The sequence below is a fragment of the Alligator sinensis genome, unplaced genomic scaffold (genome assembly GCF_000455745.1).
Source record: "Alligator sinensis unplaced genomic scaffold, ASM45574v1 scaffold1196_1, whole genome shotgun sequence".
Classification (NCBI taxonomy): domain Eukaryota; kingdom Metazoa; phylum Chordata; order Crocodylia; family Alligatoridae; genus Alligator; species Alligator sinensis.
Genome location: NW_005842583.1, coordinates 159215 through 185557, shown reverse-complemented (window position 1 = coordinate 185557; position 26343 = coordinate 159215). Strand labels below are relative to the sequence as shown.

At 45.9% G+C, this 26343-nt stretch overlaps 1 protein-coding gene across 2 annotated transcripts in view; it reads left to right on the top strand.

The window, feature by feature from the left end:
* Positions 1–26343, top strand: part of NEXMIF (neurite extension and migration factor) — a 255007-nt gene that overhangs the window by 173238 nt on the left and 55426 nt on the right. The window contains exon 5 of one of the 2 annotated variants that reach the window (XM_025214451.1): positions 1717–1849. The gene's annotated coding sequence lies outside the window, so the exon portion shown is untranslated. Of the gene's footprint in view, positions 1–1716; positions 1850–8103; positions 8266–26343 lie in introns of those variants that run through there. The other variant, XM_025214452.1, reaches the window with a different exon arrangement.

The window sequence follows — 26343 nt, the reverse complement described above, 5'->3', positions numbered from 1 at the left end:
TCAGAATATGGTGCTTTAGAGAGCAAACAAGATCAGTTCCTCCCTCTAGAATTTTACTACCAAAATTAGCATGTTCTGAAAACTTCTAAGACTTGGTTATCTTTTTTCTTTTTTTTTTTGCTCTGTAAGAACTGAGGTGAGTGGTGTGTGTGTGTGTGTGAGAGAGAGTTAATAATTAGATAGAAAAGTTTGGACAGTTTTAAACGTAACAGTAATACTGTAATTTTCTGGTTTTTGTCTCTGTTCTTTTAATCACCTAAAAATAAAGTTATTAAGATTTAAAACTGTAGTAGTAAAATTCAGTGCGATTGCTAGGGACAAATAGAAGGAAATAGCTCAAGACAGACACTTCACCTGGTTAGCAGATTACCTTAAGAGCGCATGTGTGAGCCAAGTGTGAAGTTGACAGAGAAGAGGTGTAAAAATAAATCTGATACTGTACATCAAACAGTGGCACACGGTATTCAAGGTACCAAACTCCTCACACGCATTGTATACCAGCCACGTACCCTGCGGTTTGTTGTTGTAGCTTTGTTTTGTGTGAGTATATGTGTAAATGGATGCATGGGTCTGTGTGTGTTAGGGAAGAAATTGCTTATAAGAAACTATGCAGTTACAGCAGATGGCATGAAATGATACCGTTGCTTTGGGGGGTATGTGCTAAGCCCCAAATTTCATCTATAGTTAATCTCTCTCCACGATAACTCAGGCTTTTGTTGCAGTAGGGATTGGATGAATGTTGGCATATGCTGTCTGTTGACACTGCAGTGGAGTGTGGAAGGACCTCTTGCCTATTTGTGCAGGGTTTTTGGGAGAGCTGAAGATTCCAGGATTTTGTATCATTTTGCCTGATCTGAGTAGTTCTCTATACCTATTCTGGCTTAGTTAATACAGCTTATAAAAGCAATTTTAAATGAGATGGACTTGGATTTTGCCCTAATAAAGTATTCCCTTCCCAGCAATTCTTTTTGCTCATCTTGATTCCTGAAACACTTAATTTTCCTCTTGCTGTCTTAGTACTGGCCCCATTGCCACACTGTGAAGCAAACCTGCAACTGGTTTCTTCTGTCACTCCTGTTACTCCATATGTTATTCATTGTTGAAGACAAGCATTTCCAAATGCTGGCACATGTCTCTACAGACCTCTTGAGCATATATTGACAACAACTTACAGAAGCAGGACATTGGCTGCCATGGTTCTCCTGCTTTACCTGTGCCAGGTTATGGTGTTAAGTCTATGTTGTGTCAGGGTTGATGGTAGTCTTATGTAGAGCTTAGATTATGGTTTGTATGAGATGGTTTGGATAGGGCTGATCTTGCCTTAGGCAGGGGTTTGGATTAGATGACCTATGGAAGTGCCTTCCAGTCCTGCTTCTCTGTGACCTGCTTAGATAGAGTAAGTTCTGAGGGTGAGCCCAATTTAACAAAGGTCCCAGTGCATTGGGTGGCATCCTGTGAATTAGAAGCAGAACCATTCTTTGCTACTGTTTCTGCTGGCATTTAAAGAACTGTCTCTCCTTCCCCACACCGTCGTGTTTTGTTCTACAAATTTCTCTATACCATTGACAGCTGCATTCTCCTTGGTGTTTCAGATATTTGTATGTGTGTGAAAAAACAGCAGGGAGCATTTATGTAGGTGTCACTAATTTAATTTGATCGGATATGTCTGTATATGAAAGAATATTCCCCACTAAATTGTTTCTCTTTACTTTACAGTCTCCTTTATCATCAAGTGCAAATCTTTCTACTCTTCACCTACCCAAAGACCAAATTTGGAAAATATAACCCAAAGGGAGGCCCACATCTCACACACAGCAGAGACAGCGGAATGGTGTTGGAATATTTAAGGGTAAGTAACATTTTCTATCCTTTTTTCCCCCTCCATCCTTACCTTCCCTTGTTTGAACTTGAGTGTTGAAGTCTAACTTTTTGATGCTGCCTGTTGAGCAATACAAGATGAGCCATGGGACATAGCTTATTATTAGAGCTAATATACAGGAATGAATGAAAACAGCTATTGTGAACGGAAGCACAGTTATGTGTTTTATTTGGATGGCATACATTTGCCTGAATTAAGGGAACTCTGCAATGAAGGAGGGGTTTTGAACATTCTCATGGTGCACAGTTCTGTTTTTTTCTTCTCATTCACTTCTGATTCATCTTGGACATGGGAAAGGGATAACTTTTGTCAACGTTATTTTATTTGTATTACACTGAATGCTGTGGCCCCCTATTGCATTCTAAAATCAGAGGTTCACAGGGTTGGAAGGGATCTTAAAGGTCATCTGGTCTGTCTTCTCTGTTTGGTTTTGGTAAATTTATCAAGAGGGAAACACAGTCCTTGGATGGTTTCTCAGTCCTTCGTTGAGAGATTAGTACATCCTAATAACAATTGGATTACTGGGTTTTCCAGAATGCTTCCATAGGCAAGCATTTGGTGGAGAATGGAAGAGAAACCAGCCTACAATATGTAGCAGATCAGTTTACCATCTAACAGGAAATGTATAATTTAGCCCTTAATGAACTGCCTGCTGAGCTCTCCCTTCCCTGGGGGAGGGATAAGGTAGAATAATTGACAAACCTAGCATTTGTTAGATGAAATAAAGACCAAGGATTAGTGTCTCTAAATGTTAGGAAACAACATTTTGAGGGTGGGCCAAGGTGTGTTGCTTGTGTGTATCCCTACTTTCACAGACAATAGTTTACAGGAAAGTGGGATGCACAGTTGCTCACATTTGAAAACGTGGCTATTTGTGTTTGGGTTTCATGCTTTATTGCTGCTATTTTTGTAATGCGTGTTCATGCAATATTCATAACTTTGAGGGCATCTCAAATCCCTGCTTCTGAGTCAAAAAGGGAAAATATGAAACTGAAAGGAGAGATCATATCATTTAAGAAACGCAATTCATGAATTAATCCTCGTCTGCTGTGCCATCTGTGGCATGAATCTCAATACAAAAATCTTGTTTTTATATCTCTTTAAAGAGCTGTGTTCTTACTGGCTGCCTGAGTTTTCTGTGATGGTCATAGGAAATCAGCTTTTTTTTAGTTGTTTTTATTTCTACACCCAGTAAGCTATGTGAACAAAGGCAAGGGTGCATAGAAAACATGTGGGTAAGCGGGCCCCCATTTTGTAATGCAATTAGTGCCAGGGTATGTTGTGAGACTAACTTCCAGACAAAGCGAGGAAGTGATTGCCTTTTGGGCTGAAGTCTGTTCAGCTCTTTCTGCAGTCTCTATATTACTGGTGCAAATAATTGTGGGCATGGGTGATGGTCTGTGGACAACTACCTGATTTTTAGATTCAGTCAGCTAGTCTGATGTGTTAGTCACTTTGTTGGGAATGCCAGGTTAATGGCTGTCTCAAATCAGTGGCTTTTTACAGTATCTGATGAGTCCAACTCCTTGGATCCTGTGGCTGGGTTGTTCCTCTTGTACATTTCTTAGTGCTTTGTCCAATCTTGTATAAAATAGCCAGAGTGACACTTTCTGAGAGAGCTATTGTGGTGTGTGTGCGTGTGGCTAGGATAGGATTATCTCGTTTTCTAGATATCCTGTCCGAGTCCTATCCTCTGAACTCTCTCCTCTGTGGTACTGAACTTTTGTGTTACTTCCCAGCCTCTCACAGGTAATGTTTTTGCTTTTGTGTATGTGATTTTTGTTTTTTTTTTTTTTTCAGGTTTCCATTCATAAATTACTCCAGTACGTATCATTTACTGAGGCAGCTATATGCCTCCTTACTCTCATTTCCTGCATTTTGCAACTATGGCCCCTGCTCAGGAAAGCATCTAGCCATGTTTGTGACTGTCCTTCTGAATGGGCATGCTTTCCTGAATGCTTTCCTCTGTTTCTGCCTCTCTCATTCTCTTTTCTTTGGGGGAAGCCAGTAAAAGCTTGGACATATTCTTCTTGGCTCTCTAGGAAGCTCTGTGATAGCTGCAGGGAAATTTCAGGTTCCTAAGAAGCCCCAAGCAACCCTGGTGTTAGCTATCCCCTATATGCTTCATCATAGTTTCAGCACAGTGGTGGAAGTGCATCCACTTTGCTGTTTCTCTTCACTGATGATGTCACTAATGTACTGTAACTACAGCGCCAATGAGATACAAGACATGGATAACACTGATAGATTGAGGTTATCCAGGAACTCAGCATGGAGGGTGAAATATTGCAGGCTTATTGCCTTTCCATTCATTTTGTTCTCACGCCTTTCTGCCTGGCTGACTCATTGCCATTCAGCCTCTGCTTGCAATTTCTGTCTGCCGCAGTAACGCCCATTGGACAGTGTTTGGAAAGCACTGATGACTGTGACCAGGTCACTTGGCTTTTCAATACCCAAGCACTGATAGCCATCATAGGAAAGGACTGCTGTTCCAAAAAAATACAACATTAGAAGTGCCATTTGCAAAAGCACAAAGAAGAACCACAGTTTTTAAAATGAACTGTAAGCTGAAGAAATATACATTGTGTAGTGCCCTGAGGGCAGCCAGACTCCAGAACTGATACGAGTTCTCTCTACTGACAAAGCCTTACTGCAGCTACAGAGCGCCCAAGCATAGGCTCTGGCAGCAAGAATCTCCCAGCTGATGCTAGCTACCATGACAGAGTGAATGCTAAGAGAGGGATAAAAGCAAGGTTATTCAAATATATTGTTATTTATTTAACAATCAGGAGCCAGGCCATTTTAGGGGCTAAAGGTTGTGCTTAAGAACTGGTTTTCCTTCCTCCTTTGTCTAATGCACTGAAAAAAGCAAACTGTCATGGCCATGCGTGGAATCCAGGAATAAGCAGCCAGCTTAACTAATAGCGTTAATAGCTTCTCATCAGACTCCAGGAGTTGAGTGCCCACCAGAATAGACCCTGTCCTTACTGGCAGATTTAATGCTGCAATAAATGACTGGATGTAAAAGAAAAAAAATTACCAAGGGTGAGACCTCAAGTTTTGATGCAGAACCAAATTAAAGACTAAATTACACACCAGCTAATTGGGTATAGTTGCAGGAATGTGGATCAAAGTCAATAAGCTACCTATTTTTTTCTCTCTCATTCTCACAAACATTCAAGTTTATACTTTCACAACCTTTCTTAGTAACACTGGCCCGTTTATTTGATATCTTTATAATACTTTGTAACTGTCTTTGAAATCAACTCTTAATTGCTTCATTGATTTTTTTTTTTTTTAATCTCTACATTTATGCATGATTGTTTTTGTTCTTCTTAAGGTTTGTGAAATGCAAACAGTTCTGTCTGAATCTGTTTTTGATATACCCTGTAAATTTCCAGCTTTCTGATACATACATCGTCTCTCAGCCATGTGGGGATGGGCTCAATCCCATGGCATGAGCACTTGCCACTTCACAGGCAAGATTTTTTTTCTTGAAATGAAGATCGCTGACTTTTTAGTTTGAGGTAGGTCTCACACTTGCATACCAGGGGTGAGATCTTGCAGAATGAGTCTGAATGCAAAACACTTGTAAACCACCAGAAAAGGTGTCATTTAAATAAATAAATAAATAAAACAATGAAAGGTTAAAAAAATAACCTGACTGAAACAAAGAAATCAAAGCGCTTAAAAACATTTTGACAGACTATGTTGCTTCATCCAGAGCTTGAAACAAAAATCATTTTGTTTTTAAGTTCTGATGAAAATTCAACAGCTGTTTATAAAAGAAGAAATGTTTACACTGAAAGCACAGTTTAGGGCCTTATTTTCACAGGAATGTACATTTATAAGTGAGGGGGCTCCTTCGTGCATACCAGTGGAACACTCCTCTGGCTTACACACTGTTTCTTTTAAGGTCTCTCCAGATTAGCAAGGGCCTCTGATTGTTACGTTGTAAGTGACTGCTGCCTCCCAAGCAGTCTGCTACAGATGGGAGGGATGACAAGTTCCACTTACAGTGTCACTGCACAGAGGCAGAGGACACGTGATGGCAGCTGATTCTTGCAGAAAGATAATGAAGAGATGAGGAGCATCAATTCATGATCTATTTGTTAGGACCCCAGTGAAACAGCTGCTTGTTTCTCATAAACCAATTTGCAACTTGGCATAATTATTTATGTCTTTGCATACTTTTGGGATGGGGAAAAGTAAGGCAGGGATAGCAGGAAAAATCATATGGGAATGAGATCATAGATGCCTAGGGGATCAAATTAAAGAGCATTTTAGGGGGAAGGTAAAGGTGTTGGCAGTAATTAGTTTGCATCTGATTTCAGTGTGTGTACGAGCCTGGATTTGTTGCTGGGGGGAGAGGGGGTGCATCTCCCAGGTGCAGGTTTCAAATAAAAATAAGAATATTGTCAAATGCAGTGTCAGAAGAATGGAGTCAAGAAAAACAGGGATACAGTGCACACTCTCCATGCTCAAAATGAAGCCAGTGCTCCATCTAGCTAAAAGACAGCACTTAATTTTCTCCCCTCTCAGTCATTCCACCCCACTTCCATCACTGAGCGTAGTGGACACTGCCACCCTGCTGCCCTTTGCTCAGACCTATAACCTAGATGCCGTTGTCAGCTGGGGCCTCTCTGTAGGTTATTCCATCTGTGGTTTAGCCTTGTAGATATTTCTGTATAATTACTGTAAGCTGTGGCCTTTCCTACCCATCCACACAATTAAAGCTCTCATTCAGGCTAGGGACAGACATTACACATAAACTGGCTTAAGTGATTAGAAACTGGTTTAAACCTGTAACAGAACAGATGTTCAGTGCACATAAACCAGTTTGAAAATGGCTGAAACCAGTTTGAGATAAACCTGGTTGAATGCAGTATCAGACTTAACTGATTTGGCTCAAACTGGTTTATGCAATGTCTGTCCCAGACCCCTTTCTGGTTTAAGATAAAAACAGACTCCCCCAGCATCCTGGCATGTTCTCTGGGCTGGGCAGGGTTCTCTGTTCCACAGCAGAGCTGGTCCCTCCCCTCTGCTCCCTGGCTGCAGTTCTGGCAGAGACTGCAGACACAGCAGGGTCTGCCTGGCTTCCCCTGCCCTACCCTCCACCTCACTGCTCGCTGCTGAAGCAGGAATCCCCCACTCCCTCCCTCCCATCTCCCACAGCACAGACCCTAGGCATGTGGTATACTAGCTAATGCTGTGAGGTGTCTGTGTGTGTCTCCAATTTCACTGGGACAGACAGAGGTCAGCTGGTAAGCTGTTTAAGAAGAGTTTTAACTAATGGAGAGAGGCTGTTGTTTTACTGATGAGGTGATAAACACTTATCAGGTCCCTGCTGACTTGCTTGACTGTCAGTTTGCTGCAGACAGTATAAAGAAGCAGGGAGGAAAATTTAAAAGCTCTGTATCATCAACAGATGCATGGACTGCACATCCCTCCTTGCCTCACAGTGCTAGCAGGGATCTGAGGTCTGGCAACACTCTCATCCTTTGAGCAGCCAGCAGGGAAAAGCCTGGGATGGTGCAGGCAGTCCTCCCTAATCAGAGGTTCTGCTGAGGCCTGTCCATGCTCCCCTCAGCTCAGTTCTGCGCAAGGGAAGGAAGGGCTGCTCTCGCACTCCTCAGCTTCTAGTCTGAGCTCCTGCACAGGCATGTGCCTGAATTGCCTCAGTCCAGAGAGAATTTCTGTCCAGTTACAAACCAGTTCAGCCTAGCCAAGTTAGACTAACCTGCAAAGATTGAATCAATTCAGGCTCAGGCTTTTTGAATGTCTGTCCCTAGCCTTAGGCGCTCATTTTGCATCTTGATTACTGCAACAGCCCTCCCACCAGTCTTGACAAATGCAGTCATGTCCTGCTTGTATCCATTCAGAATGCTGCTTGAAAGATCATCTCCCAGCCTGTTGCTTTAACCACATTGCTCCTCTTTACATCTCTGTGCTGGATCCTTCTTTTCTCTTGCATCAAATGCATGCAGCTTGTCTTGTTTCAAAGGTCCTTTTCACTCTCCCCTTCACCTGTCACCCCTATTCAGCACTGAAATACTGACTCCTGTCTCCAGCTGGTCCATGATACCAGTCTCCATCACTTCCATGTTAAATATTCAAACAAGCCCTATTATGCTTTGTCCTATAGGGCTCCTTGTGCTCCACAAATATCTATACATATCTGTATCTACAAATGTCTGTAAAGCCACCTCATTATCTTCCCTCAGATTCCTCCTTAAAACTGTCCTTTGCCATGATGTGTACAAACATGTTGGCAAAAAATAGCCCACTGATGAACTGGGAACTCTGTCTACCCGGCTGACAGGTACTGCCTACTGACAACACGCCCATCTATACCCAGCCATTGTCTGTTTTCTTTCACCTAGATTGTAAGTACTTTTGGGGTAGGGATCATGTTTTGGATTCTGTTCATAACAGTGCTGCTTTGTGACCGGGGCTCCTGCCTGCTATGGGAAAGCAGGTGCCTAGCACAGATCATAGACCGTAGTGCACAGTTGGCAGAAACTGCTGGTCTGGCTTAGAATTAGGTATAATTTTTTTAACAATGCATGTGATATTAAATGTGAGGGATGTTACTTCCAACATGACTGGCTTTTCTTTTTAAAAGCCAACCACTGTCTTGCCTAACTTATCTCTTCTGAGTGACCTGTGTATTCTGGGTGTTAATAAGCACCAAACAGGTCCTGTCCAATGGGTATAGACTTTTTCTCTCCTTCCTCTTCTACACATCCTGTTTTTGAAGTGCTCTCTGAATAAAAACTTTCAATAATACTGCATGTTAGTTTGAAAATCCTATTTTCTATCTCATAGCTTGGACATCATCTTTTTTGACTTGTTCTTATAGTGTGTCTGAAATCAGTCTTGACAAACCTACTTCACTGCACCCTGACTCTACTTCTCTCTCATATTTGTAGCTGCATGTGGTAGATACTGCTGAGACTGTGAAGCCAAATCTACTCTCGGTTACAAGTCATTGGGTTCCAGGGATATAACTGAGGGCAGAATTTGGCTCAACGTTTTTGCTTATAAATGAACTAGAAGAATGATTCAGGGGCCATTGCAAATTGCAGTTCCTGTACTGCTGTAGATGAACATGACTCAGAATCCCAGGTTAGAGCTCCCCAGCACTGGGGGACAGTTCATATGCAGATTTGGTCTGAACTTCAGGGCTTGGACACCTGTTTACTATCTGCTCTCTGTCCTGTGGGGTGTAGAAGGGCCTTTTTTTCCTTTCATGCTAGGAAGCTTTCATAAGCACACCCAAGATTTCCTGAAGTGCTGAGCTCCAGTTGACTTCAGTGGAAGTCATGGGTGCTGCGCACCTTTGAAAATGAGGCCAAACTGTCTAATGCACTGAAAATGAAATCATTAAGTAGCTGTTACATTAAGACTGTCTTTATTCATGGACTGTAATGTGATTCGTTTGCGCTTTTGCTCCTGTGTTGAGCAGGCAGCCATCTAGTATGCATCACTGACTGCTAGCTGCAGAAAGATTTTTTTTTTGTGTGAGGTAGCAGACATTTTCATCAAGCTCAGTATAGCTGTGTAGTTGTGAGACATGTCTGTTTCTCATACAAGATACAGAAGAATGTGTTCTCTAGGAACAACAGTGGGTGGCCTCTTGGAGCCCTATTCATAAAAATATTGAGATTGGGTCATGTTTCTCCCTCTCTCTCAGTAGTTTCAATATGCTCTATGTACCATACAGAGCATGTAGGGTTGGACTCTGTTCCTCTTTCCAGACCCTTGATACCAGGGAGCAGGCTTGGAACAGAGCAAAGAGGTCCTAAAGCCATCAATCTGCAGGCACAGGATTCATCTGAGACACTCTCCCAAGCCTTGGCATAGCTGCCAGGGCTGAAGGCAGGGGGGTCATGGGGATGGGACTGCCATTAAATGCCATTGAGGTTCTGGGCAGGGCTGAGCCCAACAGCTCAGTTTAAAGAGTCTGTTTGTCAAATCAGGAGTCTCCCTTGAAGCAGCCTATAATCATATGGGTGTAAGGAGAGTAAAGATACATACCACCCCGAAGCTGTAACTTCTTTTCTGTCTCCCTGATGGGCAAAGCACAGAATCTTACCCATATGGTATTGGTATGTGGTGGGATTTAGGATATGGACTGCTCATAGACCCTGTGACACGCACAAAAATGGTCACAACCAAGAGGGCTTAGGATCCTCATTTGTTGACCCTCTAACAGCTGCTTTTTTGCAGTCTGATGAAGATTTGCCTGAAGTAAATCACAGTTTATGTAACCACCCATCACGGGCATTTTTGAAAATAGAAATAATTCATGTATTAAAGACTCTAAAATGGAGTGGAGGAAGGATAAAAAAAGAATAGAAACATTGAAGTCAATTTTCAGTGGTAGAGGAGGGAGACATAAACTAACTGTTTGAGTTGTTAATGTAAAACACTATAATAATAAATTTCTTCATGACATGAGTGTGCCTGTGTTTTTCGGGCAGGGACAGGAACACTTCAGCTGTGTGTCTTGAGCTTTTCACGGGGAAGAGGCAAACTAACAGATTCTTTCTCAGCTCAGGCAATAATGGCCTCAGCTCTGGGAGCACAAAGCTCGGAGTTGTGCCTCAGCACAGCCGTCAGATTCCAAGTGGTTGTGACGTGTGGTGTAGTGACAGCCATGAAGTCCTTAGGTGACCCTGGATTTGTAACAATGGGAAAAAAGATTCCTGAGACAAAAGCAGTGTTAGAGCTGGCCAGAGCAGTAGGCTGTCAACAGTAAACAAGATCTGAGAGGCAGGCAGGGGAGAAACTGTGCGGAGCCTTTCTGTAGGAGGGCATGAGCTGGCGCTTAAATTGGTGAATTTCCCTGAATCTGCTGGTGGTGAGGCATGTGATTTCTAGGACCTTTATTTTCTGCCCTGTCAGACACCATCAGTCACATGAGGAGTTTGTGGCTGTGAATAGAGGATAGGAAGGAAGAGGTTGAAAGAGGGTGGCATGCTCAGGAAGTTGTGGGGGAGGGTGGGTTTTCCCCAACAATCTTGATGTACAAGAGAGGTGAGACTGCTTACATGGAATCAGGGAGGCTGTAGCTAGAGACCCACTCAACTCCTCATTCCTGACTGAGGACCAAAGAAGCACCTGCTGATTTGACTGGGTGGCTTCCCTGTATTCTTCAAGTTGATCTGGATCAGCTAGTCATCCCCAGCATGGTGTTTGGTTTGGGGTGGCAGTAGCATCACAGGCAACATAAAAACTTCCCTTCTAGAATTTTAATTATCCCATGAGCTTGGCCAGTGGGAGAAGCTGCTTCACTTGCACACATGCATGTACACCCCTCCCGTGGCCTTCCAGTGTGCAACTGACAGCGTAAAGGCTTGGTTCTGAATAGAATAATGCACTTTGGAGCAAAATGACAAGCTTCAAAACAGTAAAGAGGGCCACATGGCAATAGGCTGTTAGCTGCCAGCTGGTCTCCTTGGGTTTCACTCTGCTGCCCCTGCATGAGCTATAGAGTTAATTTCATGCCCACTTTATGCCATTTTTTTTTCTCTTGGCAAAGGACAACCCTACTAAGTGACATTTTTATTCCTCCAGAACTTCTGCAAACCAGTAATGTGTTTTGGAGGGGAAAAGACCTCAGACTCAAGGATGCAAGGTGTGTAATTTACAAGGCAATGTGCAAATGCCAAATTATTAGGCAGAACTGCTGCTGATTTAGAAGGCAGTTAATGCTATAAATGTGCCAAGTGCCAGTAGAGTGTTTCTACAGATGGAATAACTGGAAATATTGGAGGGGTTCCAAAGGTTTAATCAAATTCAACTAGTTTCTGCAACTGCAGAATTTGCTAAGGGATGGGAGTTTAAATAGTAGATTATTCCATTGCTTTTAAAACCATGGGGGAGGTTTACATAGCCGAACATAAAACATATACTTTCAAACACACACATAGCTGGCTACACAAATGCCAGGCGCTGCAGTCATTCAGTGAGAAACGTCATTGGTAGTCATACAGACACCGTATAGGGAGAATCAATTGGTGCTGGGTATTGTGACAAGCAGGGCTGTTAAAAACACCACCAAGTCTTCAGTTATGCTAGTCAGGTGAGTAAACAGGGAAAGATGTGGGTAGGTAGAGTGGCAGGTAGATCCACATGGTAGGATTTCTGTGCCTACACAGAACCCGTTGGTTTCAGTAAGTCTCTGGTCACAGCAGTCTTCTCATACAGGTCATAATGCAAGCATGTCACTGCACCAGTTCTGTGTGTGCTCAGTGTAGGATGAAGCCAGAGGCACCCTCTTTGTACAGGTTATCTCTTTACTTTTATTTATCAAAACAAAAAACTCATTTGGGGGCCCAGACAGGCACCAGGCACTGCTACCTAGTCCCTTTTCTTGTTGGGTCTTTGCATGCTTTTTCCTTCATCCATGCATTGGCTCTGCGTTGACTCTCTGTTCTTGGGGATGTGGTGGGATTTTCTGCTTATCTGCAAGATGCCTTGTGCTAATTATAGTGCATTAGCAACTGACACCAGGGCAGGGAAAGATGTGGCAGTGGGAGAACAGAAGAGATTGCCAAAGGCAGGGGAGGAAAGATACTCGGGGCAAGATCAGGCTTCTCCAGGATCAGTCCTTGCCAGAGGGGTGAAGAAAGCATCAGGGTTTTGTGGAGGGGAATTGCATTTTAGTGTAATCATCTCTCCATCTCCCACCAACCGTGCTGTCTACTCCACTGTCTGTGAACTTGATACTAGGGGGGGCTTCTTATGCACACATGGTAAATGGGGTGTGATATGGAGAGAGCATCTCTACGTGGCATTGCCCTCACTCTGGAAACACCAGCAGGATTAATCTTACTCTTCCATGGAGTTTATGACATGTGAACACTCCTGCCCTTTCTGATTGCTACCAGATCATGCATGTAGGTGGGGCCAGAGGAACAGGACTCCCACATCCACGAGGAAATAAAACCAAGTACCCCCCCAGACCGAGACGGTTCCTTGGTAGCTCAACAAGTGTATTATCTAGCAACTCAGGGACATGGCCGGGTGCCTGGTTCACGGGGGCAACAATGATTTCCAGTTGCTGCAATGATTGCAACTCCAATTGTGTGGCTGTGTTTTACCCCTCCCTCCCCAAGCCAGTGCCCAGGGTGGTATGAGGGGATACCTGGCACCGCCTTTGTTACACTAATGATATTACCTCCCAGCTTTTTTGGTGGGTCTGTTGTTCTACCACAGATTTGAATATGGGAGCGGGAACTATTTTGATATAGAGAGCATTAGTTTGGGGGCACTGGGGCTTAGTTTCTATGGCCTCCTTTCTCTATCATTCTGGAGTCAGAGTTGCCCTATCTTTCAAGCTGTTTCACTCCTGCACTCTCTGCACAAACCCCTGCCTCGCTCTGTGTAGCATTTTTTAGTGAATAAATTGCTACAATGCTATTAGCCTCAATGCCACACTCTGCTGCTTCTGTTTCCCTGCACCCACCTCCAGTCCTCACTTGATCTAGCCTGCTCTCTGTTTTCTCCAGTCAAGAATGCCTACTGCCACTGCACATAAATTGCATAAAAACTGAATGTTTTAAAAATGTTTTCTAAACATTCCCTTACCTTTATGATGCTGTCCATTGTGCACACTAATTTTTCAGTTCCTTGTCTCTCCATGGTGGAGCTGTGAGCTTTCAGATAATCCCCACTCAAAGGGGGCAAGATTTTTAATGTGCGAGTTTAATTAAAGTCAATTGAGAAATTAAAACCTTAGTGAGAGCGTTGAGCCAGCCTCTAAAGGCCTCTGTCCAGGCATCATCATCCTAGCTTGTTCATCACTCACTGGCAGTTCCTTGTTAACTTTTCTCTTTTTATAGACTTTTTGCTTCATCCTTATTCCCTGTGCAGTCAGGTGTATATTGCCAGCTAGTCACTGAGCAGAGCATGAAGACAGTTTCACGGTCATGATGGGTTTGTCACAAGAGAGCGTGGGTTATTGGTTTTATGGTCTAAATGATGACCTTTCAGAAACTTAGCTGGGTTGGGGCTTTTAGAAGAAAAGGCCATTTTAAAAATGGACTGTCAGGCACAGTTTGGCAGATTTGTGGCAACCATCATGATGGGTGCATCCCAGTAACAACTGGATATCATTTGGCAGATGGGATTCAGATTTAGATCTTTTGTTCCCACATACCAAGACCATATCACCTCAACTAAAGGAGAAATTCTGTTCACTGATGTTTGAGCCTGCAACATACAATGTAGCTGCGATTCCATCTAGCAGAGGTCCATGATGATACTGCATGAGTTTTCAACCAGAGTGTTGGAAGGTAATGACCAGGAATCCAGGTTTTCCATTTCCCACAGAAAAATGGAGAAAAACATGGATTTTCTCCCTTACCAGGGGAAAACACAGATTTCTCATTTGAATGGAGAAACCCATGGATTTCATGTATATGCACAGGGCTGCCAAGCAGCCTGAAGAGCAGCTCCCATAGGTAAGGGGGGGAGTTGGACAGGATTGGGGCTGGAGCTAGGGCTGCTGCCCAGCCAGGCAGTGCATGAGGCTTGAGGTCCAGGGCTGCAATGTGCAGCCACAGGGCCCCGGAGGTGAGCAGGACAGGACAGGACCACGGACAGCTCATCTGAGGCGGGCAGCTTCCCAAAACTGTGTCACACTCTTGGGCAGGCAGGGGAGACCCGCGCCTCCCAGATCTGTGCAAGGGGCAGGCACGGGCTGCCTGCTGCGGGCTCAGGCTCCCTGCCCTGCTGCCCTCCCCTGGGGCCTCTGTAGCCCAGTGGGTGTGACCCAGCGCTACAGAGCACAGCAGGGCCATACAGGGAAGCTGCTTGCAACTGTGAGCTCGGCACTGCCCTGGCAATGTGTCCCCTGCCCACACAGCAGCAGTGAGGGGCACAACCCAGTGCTGATGCCCCTACTGCTGCCATGCAGGCAGGGGTTGTGTTGCCAGGGCAGCACAGATCTCGCAGCAGCAAGGAGATCCCCATGTGGCCCTGCTGTTCCCTGCAATGCCGGGTCACACCTGCTGGGCTGTGGAGGCCTGGGAGGGGGGGAGGGACCCCCACCCCTGCCTCACCCACATACAGATCTCAGGGGCATGGGTTCCCCCTGCTCGCCCCCCCCCTGCCCCCCCCCAGTGTGTGCAGCAGTGGGAAGCCACCCCTGCCATCCAATCAGGCAGCAGGGAGAGGAGCTGGGTTGTACTCCACTGCAGTTCCCTGGCCCCATAGTCCTGGCAGCTGGGGCCTCCCTTAGGCAGGGCTGGGGGGGGCAGGGGGCTTTGGATGGGGGGTGAGGGACACCAGCAGGGCTGGGGGGACTGTTGGGGAGGAGTGAGGGGCACAAGCAGGGCCAGGGGGCTGTGGGGGAGAGTGAGGGGCATGAGCAGAGCCAGGGGCCTTTCATTTTAATCACAGATTTTGGGGGGTTTATCAGAGAATTTTCAGTTTTTAATCAGGGAAAACAAGGATCTCTGGTCAGGAGATACCTAGTGTAGAAAAAGTTAGGGATCCCTGTATTACCTGCTTCATCACACTATGCAGAAATGGAAAGGTGAGGGAGTAATTTTCTTTTTTGCATATTTTCACATACACCACTCTTCAGTTCTTTTCTGGATGAACCAGTGCCTTGGCAGCTGCTATGGGCAAAGAAAAGGAGGGAAGAGTTGCTAATAGCAAATGATTTGGAGTTGTACAGGTTACTTTATGTAGCAGTCTGTGATTGTTTAGATTGTAGGTTTACAAAGGATGGGTGAAATATTACCAATAAACTGTGAAACACTTTTGTTTCTTCTTCCCTTTTCTTCAATCTCCTCTTCACCCCAAATATGTATTTGTTTGTCCATTACAGTGTTCTTCTGAAGCAACATTTATCTTGGGTATTGCTGCATCAGGATCCATCCATACTGCCATAGTATCATTTTTATTGAATTGAAACTCTTAAGTGGCACAATGGTGGAACATGCACTTTTCACCTGCAGGCCTGAGACTTCAATATTCTTTAAGAGCCGAAGTGTATGGTAGTTCTTGGCTCAGCTCCTTCTTGATGAGATTGCTTATCACCAGGGGTTCTGGTTTTCCCTGATAAAAAATACCAAATTCTCTGGTAAAAAAATCACAAATTCTCTGCTAAAAACCCTAAAATCCATAATTAAAATTAAAGGTCCCCCTACAGCCTCCTCTCTCTGGCCCTGCTGGTGCCCCTTACTCCCCACCCACAGCCCCTGCTTCCTCAGCCCTGCTGGAGGGGGCTGCCAGGGCTACCCCCAGCCCCCTGCCCCTGCTCCCCCCCGCTACAGGCTGGGGCAGGGTGGCTCCCTGCTGCTGCATGCACTCCCAGTGGGAAGAGGGGGACCCACGCCCCCCAGATCTGTACCCGGGGCAGGCGCAGGCTGAGGCTGCTGCCCAGCCAGTTGGGGCTTGGGGCCTAGGGCTGCAATGTGCACCTGCAGGGTCCCAGCGGGGAGCAAGACGGGGCCATTGGTGGCTTGTCCAGGGGAGGGCCAGTTCCCTACTGCCTTGCATACTTCTAGGGGGCAGGGGAGACCTGTGCCCGCCCAGATCTGTACACAGGGCAAGTGAGGAATCCCCGTGTGGCCCCCCTGTCCCCAGCTGCCTGCCAGGCTGGGTAGGCCTTGGGGGAGGGAAGCAGGCCAGGAGCTCGAGCTCACAGCCTGCACCCGCCCCGGGTACAGATCCAAGGGGCACAGGTTCCCCCCTGCCCCCTGGGAGTGCACGCAGCAATGGGGAGCCAGCCCTCCCCCTCCCCCGATGAGCCACCTGTGGCCCCATCCTGCTCCCCACTAGGGGGCCATGCAGCTGCACATTGTGGCCCCAAGCCCCACCTAACTGCACAGCAGCCCCAACTGTGCCCAGCTCCCTCCCTACAGGGGCCTCAATCCCCCTCTTCCCATGGACTTAACCTGCTGGAGCTGCTCTGCAGCCTGCCTGGGACCACTTGCATGTCTATGCACAGGGCACCCCCTGTCTTTCCACCCTCCTCCCGCTCCTCCCAGCTTCCTGCAGGCTGGAACTTTGCTAGCCAGCAAGGAGCTCATTGCAAAATGGCAAAATCCGTGGGTTTCTCTGGTAAAATGAGAAATCTGCATTTGCCTCTGGTAAAAATCAAAATCCGCAGTTTACTCTGTTTTTTCATGGGAAACAAAAACCCCAGATCCCTGCTTATCACAAGGCCTTCATGCCATGATGAGGTATAGTTTAACAAGGTGGTCTGTGTCCAGGAGATCCTAAACGTAGGCTATGGATTGCTTTCAGCCCCTTGAGGTTGTATATCCACATGCAAAGCTCTAAAGTTGTCTCATTTTGGTTTTCCTTCAGTTTCTCTTTTTCAGTAGTTTTAATTACATTAGTGTTAGTGTCTCCTGTTTGAGTAAATTCAATGTTTCCTTGTTACAGTGCACATTGTAATCCAGTGTCCTGTCCTTGCCTTCCAATTCCTGTGCCCCATAGTGCCTACCTCCATCCTGGAACCAGTTTCTCTTTTTTTCTTCTCTCTCCTCGGCTGCTTTGCTGTTGTCTGATGCATCTGCTGTGTCTTTCTCTTTCAGTCACTTCCACACATTCTTCCACTGCTCTGTATCACATTTGATATACCCTCTGTAAACCTGTTCTCCATGCCACCTCCTTAAACTCTCTTGCAATCACACCAGTGAGAAGTGAGGAAGTAAGAAAAGTAATAACCTGGTCCACTCAGTTTACAATGTGTGCACATCTTACTAAGCAACTGCATGATCTTACTGTTGTTACCCCTGTCTTTTCTGTCCAGTCTGACCACCTTCTCTCATTGTCTGTTAATGACAGGCACACTGACACTGTGTCATGTTCAATTTAGGTTATACTCTCTTGGCATCTTTGCATATTTTTCTGAGGTTCCTAGTACATCCTTGAGCATTTGAAAAATAATAATAATGAGACGAATTTAATGTCATTGGTGGGTGCTATATTGACAACCGTAGAGACAATCCACTGAGCACAGTTAATGTATGTTGCTCCACGGTCCTTTTTTGCAGCAGGACTAGCTTCAAAAGATAGAGGACAGTTCAGCTTTCATGTCTAATGTGTTTTTGGCTTCCCTGCTCTGATTTCCAACAAGGCCCAACCTTGTTGCTAATGCTTATTAAGTGGATGCCAAGAACTGGACTCATTCTAAGTCTCTCTAAAGAGCTGTCTGTAAGGACAGCTGATCTCTGCCAATCTACTACTGGATCTGGACATGTGACCTGGAGGACCTCTCCGGTCTCATTTCTATTACCAGTTCTTTGCCTAATACCCAAGCACTTCTCTCTTTTGAACATTATTGCTCCTAGGGAACATTATTGTCTCTGTAAACCTCTAGCCTCTGTTAGATGTTACACATATAACAAGAGGTGGGAGACTTTTCCTGAGTCAGAATTAGGCTCTTCCTGAGTCAGAACAAGAAGTTGAACCTCGGTCACTTATCTCGCAGCTGTGTACACTGACCACAGGTCTGCAGGGTTTCTGAGATGGGTTTCTCTCTGGCTGGAACTGTTCTAATTAGTACAAAATACTTAAATAGACATTGAGACAGACAGCAAGAGAAGAAGTAGGATAGCAGGAGGTGGATGGTGGAACCTGGACACCCAAGGACCAGTCCCTGCTCCAGTGAATATATAGTTAGAAAGAGGAACAGCATCAGCAGGAGAGACTAGGAGTCCCTGCTGCCTCATTGATTAACGTATAACCTGGTGGTTGGGATATTCTTATAAGAGGGAGGGGAAGTGTCAGTTCAATCCCTTCAGGCAGAAGGTATGACTGGAGGGAAAAGGTGGAGTTGAATCTAAGTCATCTACCATCCTAGGACTGAGCTATTGGTTAAAATGGGACTCTGTTATTCCACTGCCATTCACCTCTCAAAAGCAATACCTAACCTTGGTAGCCTTGGTTTTCTGAAGAGGGCCTTCAGATGAAATGTTTTGTTTTAGGTTGAATGGAACATTTTATTCGAAACATTTTTGTTGTTGTTGCTGCTCATTTGGGTGGGGAAAAAAAACTGCATGTTATTTTTTTTCAACAGTTGATCCCCAAAGGTTATTCACACCGTCCTAGTTAGAGTGACCAACATGGAAGCACTTCAAATGATAGGACAGCAAAGTAACTTGTTTGGTGTAGGATCCAGTTAAGGGTGGTGTGAGAAGGGGAGGCTGTGTTTTAAGTGGCCCTATGGAAAGAGTAAGGGGCCATAGTATAGTTAATTTGGCCAAAAATATAACCATTCATTTTGGTTGGAATATTTAAAATTCTGAATTTAGATACAAGAAGCTAGATTCTAATATGAAATTGTGAAAGAATTTACAGCTGGGGGGGCGGGGGGGGAAGTACTAACTGTTCTTTGCTCGTTGAGATTTTGGCTTAAAATTCATGATGAGTATGCCAATTGCCCAACATGCTTCACTACTAACCACAAGCATGTATAATACAGTGCCCCAGTGCATGCAATTATATCTCCATCTAGTGGTTGGCCTTTACAGATTATAAAAGCCTGCTAATTACTGCCAGCTAATGGAGTTGCTTCTTTAGCACAAGTGATTGGGGGGCTTTCTTTTACTTGCCTTCACATGACGATGCTGATGACATTTCTGCAGATGGAGCAATGAACAAGCTAACTTTAGGCCTATACATACATGAAATAAAAAGATAACAAATGCATTTAAATACAGCTAAAGATTGTTTATGGTACATAAGTCTAGTCAAGCAAACTTGATTTCACAATTTGAGATTACAGTTTTGGTTGCAAAGGGGAACTTTGTGGATAAAATATATTTAGATTTTGGGAAGGTTTGTTTGGTATCAAGCTACATTCAGATGAAAAACATGGACAGGATACAATATCAGTAGAGCACACCTTAAATAAATTGTCAGCTGGCTATCTGATAGATGGCAGGGATTTGTTGGAGTGATACCTTTGATGGCCCAACTGTATAGTTGGGTGAGACTTCATACAGTCGTTTGGGCACAAGGTGCCCTTCCTCAGGTACCTTTATGAGAAATGCCACAAAATAATTGCCAGAGGAGAATCCTAATTAAATGGAGGAGTTTCTAGTAGGGTTCTTGTTGGAAATGGAACTGCCCCTGGCACCGAGTTTCATTATCACCAATAATTTGGAAATAAATAAAAAAATCACTGCGTAGGAAGTTTATGGAAGATGCAATGATTGGCAGGGTGGTAAGTAATGAGGATAAAAGTGTCATACAGATCAGGCTGAACCACTTGGTAACCTGGGATCATGCCAATGAAATGTGTTTTAATACAACTAAATGAAAAGTTTTACATCCAGGAAAAAGCAAAGCAGAACAGAATGGGGCAATACCCTGGAAACAGGAAATGGATTTAGGAGCCAGAGTGGACAAAGAACTCAACAGGCACTTCCAGTGTAATGCTGTAGGCTATAATGCAACCCTTGGCCACGTCCACACAAGCATGCACATGCATTTTGTAGTGCCTCAAAGGCTTCTGAGGTGCTGTAAAATGCACCTCGCACATGTGATTTGGTTCTCTGTGCTGCATATTTGCAGTGCAGAGCCAAATTTAGATACTGGGAAAACACAGAATCATAGAAAATGAGGGTTGGAAGGGACCTCACAAGGTTGTCTAGTCCAACCCCCTGGTCAAAGCAGGACCATCCTCAACTAGATCATCTCAGCCAAGCCCCGATATAAAAAAAAAAAGTGCTAGGAAAGAAAGCAGGGTGGTGCACATGGGAGCAGTGTGCGCCACCCAAAATAGGAGCCTGGCTGGGCAGAGCCACATCCTGGCTGCCAGCCAGGCTCCACGCACCTGGATCACTGCTGCTCCAGCCTTCCCTACCCCACTCGCAGCATTTTTCCCCTTTTTTCCCTGTGGCAACCTGGCAACCACACCTCTCTGCCCATAAACAGAAGACTGGTGAATAAGGATAAGAAAGAGACTGTAGCTCTGTAGAGGGCCTTGGTGAGACTGAAACTGAAGTGCCTTTTATTGGTTTGGGGTCCATACATATGTGTGTGTGTGTACACACATATTTTAAAAAGGATGCTGAAAAATTTCACAGGGTGTAGAACAGTCACAAAAATTATTTGAACACAACAAAAAATTTCTTACCATGAGAGATTTAAAGAACTGTTATGTTTAGCTTATCAAAAAGGAAATGGAGAAATGCCTTGATTTTAAAGTATAAGAACCTTCATGGGGAGATAACACTGGATACTAATGGCCACTCTAATCTAATGGAGAAAGGTGTAACAAGAACCAGTATCTAGAAGCTAAAGCCAACCAAATTCAATTTAGAAATTAGCACAAGTTTTTAACAGTGAGATGATTACCTTCTGGGACAAACTACCAAGGGAACTGGTGGATTTTCCTTCTCTGAATGTCTTCAAATCAAAACTGGATGACTTTTTGGAAGTCATTTATTAGGCACATGTGTTGGGCCCATATCTGAAGTTATTGAGTAAAATGTTAATACGTTGGGATTACAGGGTATTGTATCAAGTGATCTGATGGTTCTCAGCAGCCTTACACTGTAAGTAAATGTGAATTTTTGTAGATGACCTTTTAAGAGGAAATGAGTTTCTGAACAGGAAGGAGAATTGATTAGATCCAAAATATTTGGTTTACATTGCCATTAGCATTCATCTTTGCTGCAAAAGATCAGACTTCATGGATGATTTTCAGGTTGGGAAGAAAAGGTGGGATGGACTTCCCAGTTGACATGTTCAAGAAATTCAAATAATGGGATGAAAAGGTTCTTTTTTCCAATAACAAATACACAAGTTGAATTACTGTGAAGAATAATACAGAGTGATTCCATTTTTGTAAAACATGCTGATAGTGTATGTATTAGGGCCCCTTTAGAGAAATAGATAACTATTATACATCTTTGGAAGGGTTGTTTTGGGGAGGGTTGTAAAGACATTTTTAACAGCTTCAGATGGGGACTTATACTTAAAAAAAAAAAAAAAAATGAATACCTACATCTCTGCCAGTTAAGATGTGGATTAGCACCTTGATGGTATTTGGGAATATTGGTTTGCATGTGAAAAATTCATTTTGCTGGGAAAAAATAAAGGGAATATGGGTCAGAATAGCAGAAAATTCTAGTCAAATAATGGAATTTAAAGACTTCAGGTAATGTTTTAGTTCCTTTAAACCTGTAGAGGTTAGCAGTAATACAAAGCAGTTTATGAGAGATTTTTGATGCAGAGGAAATCAAAAGGCAACATGGAAAGTATGTGACATTTTATCGTTTTTAAAGCTGGGGTTGTTTTAGTCTTCCTTTTTATTTTCCCTGCAAAAGAACTTTATGTGGAATTTAAGCGTGGTGTAGGTAATTGATTGAAAGTAAGTAATGTTAGTGCTTTTTAAATAAACGAACCTGAAGTATGAAATATTTTGACTTAATAGTTATCATAAAGAATTGGGAGGTCTCAGTCGGTCATTGAGCTGGGGTGGTGCAGGCACTAAGGTGTATGGTTGACAGCCCAGAGGTTGCAAGTTTGAGGCCATAGCAGAAGAGCTCCAGGCACAGCAGTGTCAGATTCCAACAAATTTGTGAATTCTGCTAAAAACCTTGTCACAAAAGGGCTAGGACACAAGAAGGAAGTGGGTCATTAGAATAAGGGTGTTAGCAAGGTTTACATTATGTGGAGCATAGTGTAGCTTGCTTTCTAGTCACATACACATTTCCTATCATTTACTGTCCCTTTCATGAGTATGGCCACAGTGTCAGTTCATCTTATATTATGCATATATATAAGATGAACATGAGCTGGCAATGTGACACTGTAGCCAACAGGGCAAATAATACCCTGGTATGCATCAATCAATGTATCCCCAGCAAAACTAGGGAAGTGATTCTTCCACTGTACTCAGCATTGCTTAAACCTCAGTTGGAGTACTGCATTCAGTGTGGGCACCACACTTCAACAAGGACGTGGTAAAGCCTTAGAGAGTCCAGAGAAGGGCCACCCGTATGATCGGAGATTTGCATGGTAAGCCATACAAGGAAAGGCTGAGGGACCTGGGACTCTTCAGCCTGAAAAAGAGAAGGCTAAGAGGGCGCTTGACAGTGGCTTACTGCTACATCAGGGGAATATGTCACGGGCTCAGAGAACAACCATTCACCAAGGCACTCTTGCGGAAAACCAGAAGTAATGCTCACAAACTCCTGGAAGACCGCCTCAGGCTCAACATTAGGAAAAATCTCTTCACAGTCAGGATATCCAGGCTGTGGAATAAGCTCCCTTCAGAGGTGGTGCAGTCACCTACCCTGGAAATCTTCAAGAGGAGACTGGACAGTCACCTTGCTGGGGTCACCTGACTCCCAGTTGTCTTTCCTGCCTGGTGTGAGGGGGCTGGACCCAATGATCTCCTGAGATCCCTTCCAACCTCACAGTCTATGAATATGTTTATTCTAATATTATTGTAGCCTGGGTACACCCAGGAGGTATGCCCTGTCCTTCAATGACAGTGGTAGGGGTCAAGCAGGGTGCTGATGGAGGGGCCAGCTACTAGAGTAGTTCCCTCTCCTCTCTACAGAGCCAGACCGAGACCAAGTGCTTGATTATATACAATGTATTACTATAATAAATACATATACTTAAGATAAAACATTAAATATTTATAATAAAGCTTAGCATATGACACTACATATAATATCCCACAATCCACATAAACCATATAATTTACAACATATATAATAATTAACACATTAAACAAGATAGATAAGGTTACAACACGAGAAGCACATATGGGAAATCAACTTATACAGCCCAAATAAGTTAATAATAATATTCCCTAGGCCTACCAAGTAACAATACAGATATACAGATTAATATATTAAGAACTCCCTTCAAGAATACTCCCTTCAAGAATACCTATAGCTATATAGACCTTGACACAACAACAATCACCAAAAATAGGGAGTGCACTCAGTACCTCCCTGAGGGGTTTCCTTGGAGCCCCTTCCCTTTAGGACCCTGGGATGTGGACACACCCCTCCCGCAATGGAGGGTGGAGGCAGCAGACCCTCCTCTCCCCTGCCTGCCTCCCCTGTGGGGCCCGCTTCCCCAGCAGCTTATGCTTCCTCTCTGAAGCAGCCAAGGCTCATCCCCTGCAGGCCGATCCCATGGAAGCCTCTCTCCAGCGGTGCCTTCAGTTTTCCTCGATGGCCTGACACCATGCACTGGGCAGCCCAGGGCTCTCTCTCTCTTGCGGGAGCTGGACCCTTACAGGCTCTGGTTCCCCAGTCTCACACCAGGGGTCCTCCCTTTCTCAGGCCCTGCTCTGGTCACTGGGGCTCTTTTAGTTAAAGGGGAGGCCGCACTGCGGGACTCCAGTCACTCAGCCTAGGGCCAGGGCTAACTCAAGCAGCCACAAGCTGCTCCCTGGCAGGTCCTCTGTGCACCGACCTGCATGCATGGCTGCTCAGGCCTCACCCGGAGCTGCTCCCAGGGTGGATTCTCTGTGTTCTGATCTGCAAACTGTGTGGGGCTGGAGCAGCCTCGAACTGCTCCCAGAGCCAGGTCTGCATGTGCCAATCTGCACACTGACACACCAACTGCCCAGCCACTTGCCGGGTTCACAGGCTGAAGCCGCCTCAAGCGGCTCCTAGAGCCTGATCCTTGTGCACTGATTCGTGCACCGTGGAAGCTCAAGCGGGATCCCAAGGTTGGCCGTCTCCGGAGCTCCTCTCTCCTCGCCACCCCTTGTCATCTCTCTCCAGTGTGCCGAGCACACTCCCTTTTATCTCCTTGCCTTCTCCCTTCGGAATAGTACAGGGCATTGCTTCCCTTGTGCTCCCTCTAGATTGGTGGGCAGGCTCCACCAATCAAACAGTAGACCCTTGAGCCTAGGACTCAACCCAGGCCCTGAAGAGGTAAGCCTGCTACATTATAAAAGCCAACACCTGTCTGTTTGTCTATAACGCTTTATTTGCATTCTGATTGGCTGATGGAAACAACAATCAGAGAGCAAAGAAGTGTTCTGACAGAAGGCAGCCCACCACTATGATGGTGGGGACATGGGATGGAGTGGGGGGAGCGGGATGCATGGAGCGGGATGGGTGGAGTCCTGCCCTGCTCCCTGGAAGTGGTGGCAACAGAGGGCACAGAAGGGGGGGAAAAAGCCAGCAGGGCTGGCCTGGCCCCCCTGCCCTGCTCCCTTTCTGGTTAATGCGCGGGGGGGAGTTAGCCCGGGCCCAATGCAGGTGGGGGGAAGCAGGTCCAAGCAGGGCCTGCCGTGGTGGGGGGCCCTGGGCCCACTCCTCCCCCACCCCCACTTCCCCACGTCAGCCCAAGCCCACTCCTCCCATCTCCCCGCTACTGACAGATTGGCCCGGACCCGCTGCTCTCCCCTGCCCCACCGCCGCAGCAGCCCGGCTTCTCCCCACCCTCAGGCCTGCTCCTGCCCTGCATCAGGCCTGAGCCTGCTCCTCCCTTCCTGCCACCGCTGCAGCAGGGAGGGGGGGAGCAGGCCTGGACCCCAAGCAGCACAAGGGAAGGGAAAGCAGGCCTGGACCGGGGGTGGCCCAGGGCTCCATCCCCACCCTCTCCCCCCATCATTCTTGATGGTCAACAACCAATCAGACTGCTTCAAGCATGGGGGAGCGCTGCCACGATTCCGAAGCGGTGCCAAGGACTGGACAGAGGTTGGGGGAGCCAAGGCCAGTGGCTCTGGCTTCGGGTCCCCCACCCCGCTTCCTACAAGTGGTGGTGAGGACCAGACGGGGGGGTGGGAAAGCCGAGGCCAGCCCACCCCACTCCCTGCAAGCTGCAGCGAGAACCAGATGGGGGTGGGGGAGGAGCACTGTTGGCCTCGGCTCCCCCACCCCACCCCACTCGTTGCAAGAGGCAGAACAGTGACAGCATGGGGAGAGGCAGAACAGTGGCAGGATGGGGGGTTAGGTGGTGGCACTTCATCCCAGCCCCCCCCCCGGCCCCCATCTTTCTTGATGGGCAGTTGGCTAGTAATATAAGTCTGTCCGTCCATAACGCTTTATTCGCAAGCTGATTGGTTGTCTCGGCAGCCAATCACAATGCTGACTGAAACAACCAGAGTGCTCTGCACAGACAGACACACAGGGCAGAGCCCCACCATGACAGCAGGGACTGAGGGGCCAGAGCAGGGGGGCAAGGCCAGTGGTGCTGGCCTCGTTTCGCCCCTCCCCCACCCCCCCGGCCCTGCACGTTGGAGGCAAAGGCGGGCAGAGGGGATAGACTGGGATGGCAGAGCACTGCCATGGCGGAGGTGATGAAGCGGGAGGGCAAGGCCAGTACTGCTGGCGTTGCCCTCCCCTCTAGCCCATTGGAGGCGGCGGCGGCACAAGGAGCTGGGGGTGCAGTGCTGGCTTCCCCCCCCCCCCACTCTGGCACATGGGGCCAGATGCAGGGGGTGGGGGAGGGGCGCACAGGGCCAGAGGCAGAGCAGCAGCACTGCGGGGTGCTAGGTGGCG